The sequence below is a fragment of the Propithecus coquereli genome, unplaced genomic scaffold (genome assembly GCF_000956105.1).
Source record: "Propithecus coquereli isolate 6110/MARCELLA unplaced genomic scaffold, Pcoq_1.0 Scaffold150, whole genome shotgun sequence".
NCBI lineage: Eukaryota > Metazoa > Chordata > Mammalia > Primates > Indriidae > Propithecus > Propithecus coquereli.
In genome coordinates, this window is record NW_012139414.1 from 2,558,669 (window position 1) to 2,569,777 (window position 11,109).

An 11,109-nucleotide genomic window follows, 5' to 3' on the forward strand; every position below is an offset into this window, starting at 1 on the left:
ACAGCAAGTTCATTCTTGACCTCCATGGGGCAAAATGTCTGGAACAGCGATGGGGTCCCCCTTGCTGTTCTTCTGCTGGTGGTGACATTTCCACTGCTTCCCTTCAGTTCTGCCTTGATCAGTGGTCCAGGGTCTCTCATTGCCCACATCTCCACGTAGTGATTCTGAGTGTCCTGCCCTCTGTTGGAGGAAATCGGTGGAACTTACAAGAATCCTGGATGGTTGCAGGTGGGGCAAAGAGTGAGTGTGTGTGTGTTAGTTCTGTGTGCAGGGAAGGCCACTGCTCAGGAGCAGTTTGGGTCCTGCTCTTTTTCATCTTGGTTCCCTCTCAAGGAAGGTCCCAGCTTCATCTCCCCTCGTCCTCTTCCTCCTATTCCCATGTTGTACTTCCTGTCCTCCAACCCCAGGTCTGGCTTTATGCAGTCTCTGGAAGACGAGACACTGGTCTCATACTCCATCATCTTCCTCTGGCACTTTGAATCTTTGTTCTCACATCATGATAGGCTGCGGGAGGTAGGATGCCCTCATGGTAAGGGCGAGAGAATGGAGGGAAGGCTCTTCACAGAGAACAGCCACAGTCACAATCTGAGGTAACCCAAACTGTCACACTGGATTCTATAACCCTGTCACTCTGGTCTCTATAGCCTTTTATACAGTGGAATATAACCCATGTGCGACAAAGCACACAAAACAAAGATACACAACTTGATGATTTATCACAAAGCAAACAAAGCTGTGTAACTACCCCATGGGCCAAGAGGCAGAACTTTGCCAGTGTCCGGAGTCCTCCTTGGGTCTCTTCCCAAGCACCACACCCTCCTCCCTAAGAGAAGCACTACCCTGACTTTTATTAGGAATCACTTATTTGCTTTTCTTCATAATTTCACATGCATTCTCAAACTTGAGTTTGATCTTGTCCTGCCTGGTTCTTGAACTTGATGTAACCAAAGTCATAGAGTATGCATTCAGCTGTGGGCCCAGCCTGTTTTGAGTAATGGTAAATCTGCACAATTCATCCATGTTGTTGCATGTGGCTGAAGTCCATTTGGCTGTGCTGCTGCACGGCACTCTGCTGTATATACCATAATTTAGTTATCCATTCGACTGTTGACGTATACTTGGGTTGTGTCTAATGTTTGGCTATTACAAACAATACTCTTATGAGCACTCTGATTTCTTGGTGCACATGTGTCTGCATCTCTGCTGAGTGCGTCTCCTAAATCAACTGGGAGCACATTACGTGGCTTTATTACTTCTAACTTCTGCTGCTAGGTTATTGATTTGGGGATGTGTTTTTCAGCCCTGGCACTTGTATCTTGACTTAAGAATGCTTGAGTGACACTGTTACAGGTTATAAAAGGCATCATAAATGACAACACTAGTAAATGTTGAAATGATAGCATGATAGCCATCAGACTCACACGTGGAAGTTCTCATGTATATACACTGCAGTGTGGCTTATATACACTCCTCCTCCATGAATTGGTGAGGGCTGCTGTTTACTAGCTGAAGTGCTTGTCTTGAAGCAACAGCATGAACACGATTACCATCTTCTTGGTCCACCAGCTTTGAACTTAAGTGCTTCTTGATAAAATTATTTTTCAGTTTGACAGCCTGGTATTATTTATAGTATTATGCATAAAGTGAGGTTGTGTTAATATTATAAAAACACTATTTTAAGATGGAAGAATTCGAAAGTACATAAAAAGCAACTTCATTGCACTTTTGAGTGGCTACTTCCTCAGCCACACAAACACGCAGCCAAAGACCAAGACTGAATCATGGTGGAAAAGCTACAAATAGATCAATAACAAGTAAGGAGAAAGAGCAGCACTCAAAAGCCTCCCAACAAAGAAAAGCCCCAGACAAGATGGCTTCCTGGGTGAATTCTAACAAACATTTAAAGAAGAATTAATGCCAAAGCTTCTCAAACTCTTCCAAAAAATTGAAGAGGAAGGAATACTTTCAAACTCATTTCACAAGGCTGGCATTACCCTCCTACCAAAGCCAGATAAGGCCACTGCAAGAAAAGAAAACTATAGCCCAATATTTATACATAAATAGATATAATATAGGAAGAAATATACCAAAATATTATCAGGGCTGTTTTGAGGGGAGGGGGGTAGAGGTGATATTATGGATAACTTTTCTTTCTTTTTGATTTCTGTTTTTTTTCTAAATTTCTAAATTAAATATTGACTTTTCCAAACTAGAAAAAAATTTACGAAATATTATTTTTAAAAATGAAGTCACAAAAAGCAAAAAGATGCCATATGGAAAATGAGAGGCTATAATTTAACTAGAACTATGAGACTACATGCCTACTGTTATTGAGCATGAAATTCAACTCTAAACTTTTTAGTAACTGAGGTCAGATGAAAATCTGAAATAATATGTCAGTTGCATCATCTGTTAGAAAGAAGCAAATCAGTTCTCTAGGAAGCATCAACTTTTATCCCAGTCATAAACTGAAAGAGGGATTTTTCTGGCCAATAGATCATTTTCTCAGGGACATTGAATAGCTAATAGACAAGGTCTTCCACAGTAACATTTCTCCCTTTTCCGGGCATTGACCCTCAGACTCAAAAGCCATGACACAAAATTCCCTTTTAGGGAAAGTGTTTTGATGAGTGTCAGTTAGCTTAGTAGGATTTTCTTGCTTTTTGTTTCTTGCCTTACATCAAGAGTGGAACTTGGGAACATGTGAGATTGATTGGCGGGTCCCTAAGTATGGTGGACTGTATGATTTTCTTCAAAATATTTGCTGCCCCTCTTCTGCTGGGCCCAACCTAAGAGGGTCACATTCCACGGTAACCTCCCACCCTGAGCCCCCAGTGAGAGGAGAATATCTCTTACCTCATCCACAGGGGGCCTGGCCACGCTGCTGATTAAGGGCAATGGAATGTGAATGGAAGTGGCGTGTGCTGTGTCCAAGCAGAGACTTTAAAGACCACTGCAAGGTTTGGCCACTGCTCTCTTACCTCTGCATTAAGATCAGTATGTCCAGAGAGGGGCTGCACCTTCAGTCTGGGGCCTGGAATGAATGAGGATCAGAGGAGTAACTGACCTGTGAAGAACAGGTAACTCAAGCAAGGGACAACCTGTGCTGTCAAAAGCCACTGAGCCATCAAGGGGCTGCTTGTTACCACAGCATAACCCAGCCAAAGCTGATTCATACCTAAGACTGCTTTTCTTACATTGATCAACTCACAGATTGACTTCTCTAGTAGGTGCTTAGAGTATGGATATTATCTGTTCATTAAAACAAAGTTCAGGCTGGGTGCGGTGGCTCACACCTGTAATCCTAACACTTTGGGAGGCCGAGGCCAGAGGATCACTTGAGGTCAGGAGTTCAAGACCAACCTGAGCAAAAGCGAGACCCTGTCTCTACCGAAAAGAGAGAAAAATAGCCGGTGTAGTGGCCCACACCTGTAGTCCCAGCTACTGGGGAGGCTGAGGAGGAGGATCACTTGAGCCCAGGAGTTTGAGGTTTCAGTGAGCTATGATGATGCCACTGCTCTCTACCCAGGGCAACAGAGTGAGACATTGTCTCAAAAAAAAGTCATATGCTTTATAATAGCAGAAGTTTGCCCCTGTATAAGCTACTAGGGGTTCATAGAAGAGCTCAGGGAGTCCATAAATCCCTTATGATGCAAAATTTTATGTTTGTTTACTTGATGTGTATATGGGGAAGTAGTGAGGAGTTGGCTTATGGATTTTTCTGATTCTCAAAGAGGTGCAAGCCCTAAAATAGATCAAACAATGCTGCAGTAGATACTGGACATGCAGGCTGTGACATTGATGTTTATTCATGAAAGCAGGCTGACTCTGTTCCCATCCAGAGAGCAGCTGTCTCACTTCCTGGGGGTGGCAGTGGACTGCACAAATATTTATGTTTCCTCTCAATGAAGTTCATTCCTGTTGTAGGGCCTGGACAAGTGTATTGCTGACATCTGAGAGTCCTGTGGAACGGTTTTGGCCTGGAACATTTCAGGGCAGGTGTTGTCAGTCACCTGTGTCACAAAGGAACATGACTTCTGCCAAATGTATGATTTTTTTGTAAGCTGGCCTTCTGGATGGAGCCCCAGAAGGGGTGGGTTGGACATTGTAGTCCTAGATAATCAAGTGAATTGGATTGTTGGATGATTATTTAGGCCAATCCATTTTGCTTTGCAGAGTTGCTATGAACTGTCCTTTGGATGTCAATTTCCCACCAATTTCAGCTGCGTCTGGGTGGTACTTTGCAGACCACGACCCTTGTAGTCTGCAGCAATAAAGCCAAACCCTACATAGAGAAGGATGCATATCCTTATTGCCCTGGTAGGAGATCATGCATCCTGGTTACCTAACACCAAATCAAAAGTCCAAGAGAGAGCCCAGTGTTGATGCACACTCACATCCAGGCTCCATCTCTCTGCACTGGATCCCAGTGGTGACACTGTAGTTCACACCCAGCAGGGCAACAAATCTCTACATACAGTCATGCACTGCATAATGACATCCCAGTCAACGATGGGCCACATATAATATGGTGGTCCTGTAAGATTACAATACCATATTTTTACTGTACATTTTCTATGGTTAGGTATGTTTAGATACACAAATATTTACCATTGTGTTACAGTTGCCTACAGTATTCGATACAATAACATGCTGCACAGCTTTGTGGCCTGGGAGCAATGTGTTAATTGCACCACATAGCCTAGGCATGCAGTAGGCTACACAATCTAGGTTTGTGTAAATGCACTCTGTGATGTTCGCACAATGACAAGATGGCCTGATGATGCATTTCTCAGAATGCATTCCTGTTGTTAAGCAACACATGACTGTCCATATGATATAGCATAATGCCAATACTAGTTATCTTGGGACACCAAGACTGTGGTTATTTTTTTGTGTTTCATTTAATTTTTCTCTTTTCTAAATGATCTATAATGAACATGTCTTATTTTTCAACCAAGAAGACATTTGAAATAAAAATCCACAAAACAAAACAAGATAAAGTAAAAATCTCCAGAGGGCCAAACAAGGATGTTTTATAAAAGGAAAAAAAAAATACAGGAAGTGGTAGAAGTACTTGTGTATGTGTGGACGGAGATGCTTTTTTGTCCTAAGGAAAGCAATGTCAGAAGCTGGAAGCTCAGGATCAAAAGGGCTCTTTGGAATCCCTTAGTCCATGCCCAACTCCAGTCGGAATCTTTTTTCTGTGGGACCAAAGCCGAATTGGGTTTTCCTATCAGGAGCACTGGGGATGAGAAGCCCATGCCCTGCCCTGCAGGACGACCAAGGATCTGCGGCTGGACATTGAGTTTGTATGTGGACCTGTGTAGATAAGACAAAGGAACCATCTTCACTGGACAGGCTCAGTTTCCAGAAGCTTCTGCACCTTGCTGGACTGTGAGTTCCCTGCAAAAGGACACATGTCTGTTTGATTCCCAGATGTGCCAAGCACATGGTAAGTGCTCAATAAATATTTCCTGTGGAATGAGTCCAGAGAAAAGGGCTAAGGCTGGCTCAAAGCAGAAACAAGGTTGGTAGTAACTGGCTATGTAAGGATGTTCCCCAAGTTGGGTGGCCACCATGTACTACACAGCATCCAAAGGGATGTGACAACCTGTGGCTGACATCCTAGGACAGGGAACAGGCCCTGGGACTTTAGGGAAACTGGTCTTATAGGTTTAAATGAGGCAGAAACACAGGTCCTGGGAATGGGTCCAAATGGGATGGGAGATACGAAAAGTGTCTTCATGGCCACTTTCTTGACCTAATGGGGACCAACCAAGGTTAGGGCCCCATGACGGCAACTGGTCTGAAGACAGGCAGGTGATGCTGATCACAAGGAGCTTGCTTACATCTTAGTGGCATGTGACGCAAACTAGGAAGTCCTTGCCTGATGAACTTACGAGGGGTAGCGCTGGCATTGCAATGCCAGAGCTCAACTCTGTCTGTGGGTTCCTCTGATCTCCCTCCACCTCCTGGCTCTGCTACTTTCTGAATTTCGGCCCCACTTTCTTTTGCTATAGATGGGCTTCTTCCATGCTGCGGGAAAGACGACCCTTGGCAGTTAAAGATTGACATCCTTCCTGTCCTATGACCCCACCAGCCAAAGGCAGATCTCCCTGCTGTACCTGCAGGAAAACCTCGGGAAGGAACTCTGGCGGACCCGGCTAGGATTCTGTGCTCGTTCCGGAACTGATCCCGGAAGGATGGAGCCGCCGGATGGCCAGACCTTGGTCACATTCTCCGTCTTCAGCCGGGGACGGGATCTTGACTCTGCAATTGACAGCCCCCCCAGAGCCATTTAGAATTGGGGGGGCAGTTTCTGGAAGGAAAGGAGGTGCGAGGCAGCCTCGAACAATAGATATCTCTGACAAAACCTAATACCCTTCCGCATTGCTCCCTCCCCGCCACCGTGCCAGTTTTACACACGCGTCATCTCTGTCTTCTGCAGATTCCATCGCAGAGTTTCCATCATGGGCCTGTTAATTACGCCTGCTCCTCACCGTGCTTCGGTGCCTTTGGTTCTGCGACATGGGGCTGCTGGGAAAAGCAGCTAAAGAGGACTAATTAAGACTCAGAGTGCTTTCAATAACGTACATGGAAATGAACAAATTAACTGACGATGCCAAAAAGGCAATATTGCCCCCATGGGGATTCTGCCTATGGAGGTAGCATTAGGGAGCGCGGTAGTCATTGAGAGAGAACGATGAGTTATGAGTGATATCCAGTCCCACTACCTCTGAGGTGTCAGAAGTAATAGCAGCGAAATGTCATAAGATGTTAGGAGACAAAACAAACTGAGGTGAAGGGAGCTCCAGCGGGGGAAGCCGAGCGGAGGAAACTGAGAAGGGGCGGCGGAGGTGTCTGTCGCTCACGGTCAGGGGACAAGTCCCAGCAAAAACGGCCTGTTGTTGCTGACTGGTCTTTGCCAACATGTGATGGAAGAATATTCCTTTTTTATCTGCTAGGCTTGGATAATTCTGAGGAAGACAGCTCTGCACAGTCAGGGAGGATTCGATGACGTTCCCTGGGGGCACGTTTGGGACAAGGGGTCTCTAGATGTGGGCCCACGGCCATTGGCATCTGGAACATCATCTGGGATTGTTCGGAAAAGCAAATTCTCAGGACTCCTTCCAGACCCACTGTGGGGTGGGGTCCAGCAGTCTGCGTTTTAACCAGGCTTCTGGCTAATGATTCTGATGCTGGCTCATGTTTGAGAACTGCGGCCTTGGAATTAGGAGCCTAGAGTCTGGGCCAGGCTGTGCCAGTTAAGCTGATGTGAACTAAAATAAAATCTTAAGCCCCCAGCTGGCTGAATGGACCCCCTCTTGGCCAAGGGAACCCCAGAAATAACCTAACGCTGAGTTGCTGGCCATGAAAGGGGAAGTCAGACATGCCTCGTTGTGGCCCCCTTCCCTTCTTGGAGATGTCCTTTGTGACTCATTAACAGGCCTAAGGCTATATAACGCAAAGCTTAAAGCACGCCTGCAGGTCATCGATTTGCTCAACGGATCATTTGAATTTGGGTATGTGTACGGTATATGTCCAGTGGCTTGTCTCTGATCAACAGACTTCCTTAACTTAAAACGTTCTAAGCCTTAAAAAAAAAAATTCTAAGCCTTTAGACAATGCTTCATTTCTTTAACCAATTATGAATCAAAGAATCTTTAAACCCACCTATAACCTGCAATGCTCCGCTTTGAGATGTCCTGCCTTTTGGGGCCAAACCAATGTACGCCTTCCATGTATTGAGTTATGACTTTATGTGTAATTCCTGTCTCCCTGAAATGTATAAAACCAAACTGTAACCCAACCACAGGGAGACCACCTGTGCAAGGATTCTTGGGCATGGCTCTCATATATTAGGCTCAGAATAAACCTCTTTAAATTATTGTACAGAGTTTGGGTTCTTTTCTGTTGACTGATCACTTAACCCCTTTGATCCCCCCATGGGCAAAGATAACTGTCCCTGCCCTGCTTTGGTCACCAGGTTTGTAGGCGAATCCAATGAGATCATTGATATTGGCAGGAACAGTGGAGAGTGACACAAATGTGATGAATTATAATGATTATTCCAGAGACAGATGATCCCGATTAACCGAGGATCCTGACGTGGAGGGCAAGGGGAGATGGTGCAAAGGTAAATAAAGTGTCTGGTATGAAACTTGATTTCTGGAAAAAAATGCCGTTTTTGCTTCCTAAACAAAGGGTCTTAGAAAAAGGTTTTTGTTAGCTCTCAAATGCCCTGCCCTAGACAGCTTTCTGATGAGTTAAGTGTAAAGGTATCAGAAGCATCTGGTCCTGATTTCCCTTTAAATTCATAGACACATAAAGTTAAAAAAGAACTGGGGCTGGAGACATGAGCTTTGCTGAAGCCCACCCATAACTGAAACGGCTCTGGGTGGTTGGCCTGGGACACGTGGTTGGGCCACTCATCCAGGTCAAGGCCAAGTCCACTAGGAGCCACCACAGTGGAAGATGAGGCCACTCTGCACCTGCCAGAATGGTGGCCCCCAGCTCCCAAAGAAAGGGGCCTGGACAGATGTTAGCTGGGTGCTCCCTCTCTGCCCCAGGATGAGTGACTGGGGAGATAGGAGAAATGAATATTAACAATGTCCTTGAAGGGGAAAGGAAAGCCCAAAAGTACACATGGAACTTGGTGGCAGGAGGGGAGGGAGTGTGGGCAGAACCTCTTTGGATGTTGATGTGCAAACTTCAGAGATTTCTTAGTTGAACTACTCATCATAAGATATTATTATAGAATCCTAGAGGACTCTGTTTACCTCCGAATCCCACCAACTTCCTTCCTTGCAGATGGGGAAACTGAGTCTAGAAATGTTTAGGTCAAAACTCAAATACCAGCAGCTTTACGATTTGAACTCAGGTTTTGAAGCTCCTGGCAGAACAATCTGGACGTGCACTCTGAAAGCCAGGGTCACAGGTGGCCTCTGCTTTGTCTTTTTCTAATAGTCAGCTCTGGTAGGGAAATGGTTCTCTGGGGGAGAAGAACAATGCCCCCTTTGCCCTGGAAGTTTTGCTGAAAGATCAACTCACGATGAAGCAGACCAATAAGAGAAAGAGATTACAAATTTATCACTGTGCACACAGGGACAATCACAGAGTGATTTCCCAATAGCCCAGTAGGGCCCAGAAGTTTATATTCCCTTATTTTAGATGGGAGGGGGAGATGAGAAATATGGGTAATTCTGTTTAGGGGCAATAAATGGTTACTAGGGAGGAAGAATAGATATTTGGGAGAATGAATGGATGGGTGGGGGGAACAGATTGACTTGTAAATAATTCTCTTTGGAAATTAAATTAACCTGGTACACAGATATTACCTTTAAAATGGGTTGGGCCAGTTCTGGTTGCATTCTTGATCTTCTTTCCTGCAATATATTGAGATAACAGGGAGGGGAAGGAAAGTCAATTGTTCTTTTTGAGGAGTCTGTCTGGTTTATGCAGATAGAGGGAAAGCTCCTTCCAATGCCTGTTGATCTCTAAGGGCCTTTAGTTCTAAATAGTCTTTATACCAAGCAGTCCTGTTTTGGGGTGAAATTCCCTGAGCTCCTTCAGTTGTGGATAAATGCCAAGCATCTTGTGGGCAGCATAGGCCTGGTCTAGAAGCCTATTTCACTGCTGTGTTACATTCTAGAACAGTATCTCTGAGATACACGGAGGGCACATCCACACCAGAAGCACAACAGGGGTCCCCGGTGGGGACTTTTACAAACTTTATGGCTTCCTCATTGGCCATTTCCTTCATATTCATATTCGCTTGCTCTGGATATTAATAATGGTGGCCCTTGTGTGCATTAGGGTGGGAAAAAATTGGGGAACCTGAGCAACGAGCGCCTAAGGCAACGAGAGACATTTATATCCTAAGTATCAGTTGCCTCCCACCATTTTGGCAATAGTGTGGGATATTAAAAAATTTAGATAAAAACTTAAAGCAAGTAGTTCCTTTTCCATCCCATGTAAGGCCTGACCAGCTCTCAATCCATTTCTAGCCCACCTCCTTCCCAACCTTTGCTGACCTCAGGTTTTCGATGTGCTGTTCCTGCTGAGGGCCTGACAGTTTGCAGCGACTCCGCTCTAGAACAAGGTCAAGCGCAGGCGAGGAGAGGGGCTGGCACTTCCAAGTTCAAGGGCTGTGCTTGAGGGATGGTGACAACCTACACAGACTTTCAGGGGATTATCAGCATACAAATGAGATGACCCTTGGGGCCACCTTGAATGAGGACAGAGATTTGTTTGCACACCCTGCCTTGGGCAGCCCTGTGATTGTCAAGTGATTTACTGAATCTAAATGTGCATAGGAGAGAACTTCTGGCTGCCTTTGTTTGAAGGAGGTGATTAGTTTTCTGGACTAATTTCCAGTCTTCTGCCGTGACATGCAGACATATACACACGCACCGAGCAGTGTCTTAACCAAGACTAGGCTCATCCATCACAGCTGAGCATGTTCTTGGAGGGCTAATTGACTGTACATAAATTTCCTATTGAAAATTATAGTAAAAAATAGAGAAGGGAAGAAGATAGTTTTTGTGATGAATAATTAAGCCAAAGGATGCTTCTTTAAGGGAAGGTAGGGGGATGCAGGAAGAGCTAATAGTCATACTTCCCAGTCTTTATGAGAGTAAATGCAGAGACATTCATTCAGGGAAGTTTCAGACTGGCGTTCAAGGCCCTGCCCAGTATTGTCCCTCTCGGTGGCTTTGTCCTTTGTGGCTCTCCTGGGTGAATCTATGCTCCAACCAAACCAGCTCCTATTCTGTTCCTGGAACATGCTTCCCTTTGACACCTTCACCTGTGTTGTGCCTTGCACTTCTCTTTTCTCACTACTTCTGTTAGTGAAGCACAACCAGAGAGGCTCTTTGCTTCGGCCGTCTTGTCCTGATGCCCTTCCTCCTTCATGCTTCCGTCATGTTCTGTGTTTATGTTTCTCATGACCTTGAATTTTGTCTTTGACTGCAGTTATGTTGTATGTCCTCCTGCACATCCAACCATAAACCACAGTGAAACTATCTATATTATAATAAAATAATGTAGAGCCATAAGGTATAAATAGCAATCAAAGTCTGATTTTTTATTGTTTTTTTTTTTTTT